Source organism: Amblyraja radiata, chromosome 20, assembly GCF_010909765.2.
Source record: "Amblyraja radiata isolate CabotCenter1 chromosome 20, sAmbRad1.1.pri, whole genome shotgun sequence".
Taxonomy (NCBI): Eukaryota; Metazoa; Chordata; class Chondrichthyes; order Rajiformes; family Rajidae; genus Amblyraja; species Amblyraja radiata.
In genome coordinates, this window is record NC_045975.1 from 35,966,823 (window position 1) to 35,969,526 (window position 2,704).

The following is a 2,704-nucleotide window of genomic DNA, read 5'->3' on the forward strand; positions in this document are numbered from 1 at the left end:
CATAAAAGGTTGTATTATTATTCCCGACAAAGCGGAAAGCATGGCTGCATAGCTCAGTCAGACAGAACCACAACCTAGAGCGGGATCTTGCTGACTTTATTGCAAGACCCGACTAATAAGGCAAAATGAAGGGAGACAAACATAACTTCTTTCTCCTTGTAGCGAGAGTGTATTTTTTTGCCACTGTTATGCCACATATTTTTGCAACCGGTGAATGAGCCTGGAAACAAACAAACATATCAATTCGGTATTCCATTGAGCCATAATTTCATTAAATGCTTGTGATCCAACACCCATTTTGTGTTGTCATTGATTATACGTGATGATATTTGAACGTAAATTGAGATTAGGTAAATTATTACAGGATATTGTCTTGATCGCACCCATGTGACTAACATACGCCACCACCATAGTAATCAACTTAACGTTTGAGCATGCAGATTATGCACATTCACTCAATTACCCTTTAACCTATAGAATGCACCTAGTGTCTATAGGTAGTTCATACCAAGAACTGAATAATTGTTAATTGATGCAAATCTCCTACGCCTCTGAACTAGATGGCATTCATAATTTTCCACCTTAGAGCCCCATCAGTTTATAATATAACTGAAATTTTACTGACCAGATTACTGGAGCAACGCTGAATACTGTTCCTCTGCCATAATGACCTTGGTAGCTTCAGCTGGTAATAGCATAAGGTCTGTCACAAGACCTACATGGAATTTGAGATGACTACTTTGCACAGCTGAATTACAGCCACTATATTGCCAATTATACTTAATGAATAGAGGGCTGTTTTATCACAACAAGATTGTTCGAGGCTCCTATTAATTCCAATCTCTTACCGCAGGGCGGAGTCACATGCTAATTAATAGTTAAAAGTAAATCTCAACGATGAATAAATCTAATTGGTATCACCTTCATTTTCTTAAACATAGTTTGAGGCTGAAACAGTTGAATTTAACAACATACAGCGTTAGAATATCCTCCACACATAACAAATGTTTTTGAGCTCTGAGCAGTCCAAGCATTGGTTTTAGTAAACTGGTAAATAACCTGGGAACTGAAGTTAACCCATTTTGCAATGTTTTATCATTGCCTTATCCAGGTAATTTTCAAAATGTCTCCAGTAATCTCTGTAAATGGGAGCATCCTAAGGAAATCAGATGCAAAGTTTCCTATTTTGGATTTTTTTTTACTGCACATGCGAGTTAAACGACATTCTGCATCTTTTCCATAATGTGCAGGCCACGCCTGCGAATTCAGTACCTGCTCGAGCTACAACTCTGGCCCGTTTTCCGAGCCAGTCCCGAAAGCCATTCCTGGCCATAATACTGAGCCTGCCTCGAAAGACGACTCTGGACATAATTCTGAGCTTGCCTGTACAGACAAATCTGGTCCAATTCTGTGCTTGGAACCTTAGTGTTGTGCAGCTTTACATGGTTAGATGCCAACCATTTGTGTGTTGTAAGGCCACTAGGACCCCTTCCATCCTAAGGGAAATGCTATTTTCATACAACACATAAACTAAACACATGTTATCATTATCATTAGTACAAAACAAGTGTGAATATTACCAACTTGTAGATGGTCCCATATTTTTCCTGAGCCCGACTTGGGTCTCGGATTTAAGACCTCTGTCTAGGTATGTTGCAAAGCCTACCTGAAGCGTCGCTGAAAATCTGTCGCTGCGGGTGTGCGCGATTTTGGCGCCGTTTAGAGGGGGGCGGGTTTAAAACGCGATTTTCTCTAGGATGTTCAAATCGAAGATGTTCAGCCTAGTTAATTATTAACGAAAAATCGCTGGAAGACCCCGTCGCAAAAGCTATTATTAGTTTTAAAGGTCTTGGATAATAGTTATAGTAGTTTAAAAATCAATCTCTAAACCCGCGACCACCGACAGCCGTCAGGGTCGCATAGAGCAAACCACAGAAGGTTTGTAGCTTATTTTTACATTAAAAAGAGCTTCTTAAGATCCCTTTATACAAAGTTTAATATTGCGAGTAGCTCATTTTGGGCCCATTATATCCCGCAGTATTTTTCTGGGCATTTGAGGGCACAAATCTACCGCAATGTGAACGTTCTAAACCAGCGCATTCACAGTATCCCACTAGAAAGCTGATTTAAAATGGACTTTAATTTACAGCAATTAAACACTAAATTCCTTCCATTTGGCCTATAAATTAATGAAAATGAGATTTTAAAATCATGTTTTATTGTGAATTATTTATGAATATTATTTGCACACTTAGGCTATTTAAAAATGTTAATCATTTATTAAGAAATGGATAGATGTTTAGATCTAGTAATTGAAGTTTGAAATTAGCTACACTTGGGTAACTAACTAATTATATGCTTTAATTTCAGGTCATCCAAGTAAGATTATTTTATATTTGTTTCAGAATGGTTCAATCTATGATAACTGAAAATGTCATTCAGTTCTCTTAATTTTTAAGAAAGTTATGGGCTTTTGACTGTCCACGATCACAGCTTTTTTGTTACGTCCATAGAAAATCAATAGGGAACAAGATGCTAATTTCCGAGTATGAAAATGGCATGAATACATGAGATATGAAAGTGAATTAGGTGTCAAATTAAACTTCTTTTTATGCTTTATCTGATGGGATAAATTACAGACTTGATTTTTTAAATCTGAAAATTTTGTAACATTGCTACTCTGTCCAACTTTCATGCTGCCACC

The 2,704-nt window shown here is 37.4% G+C and overlaps 1 pseudogene; it reads right to left on the reverse strand.

Annotated features, from left to right (window-relative positions):
- Positions 1-1,389: 1,389 nt before the first annotated feature.
- LOC116984883 lies at positions 1,390-1,525 on the reverse strand (annotated as a pseudogene).
- Positions 1,526-2,704: the final 1,179 nt, after the last annotated feature.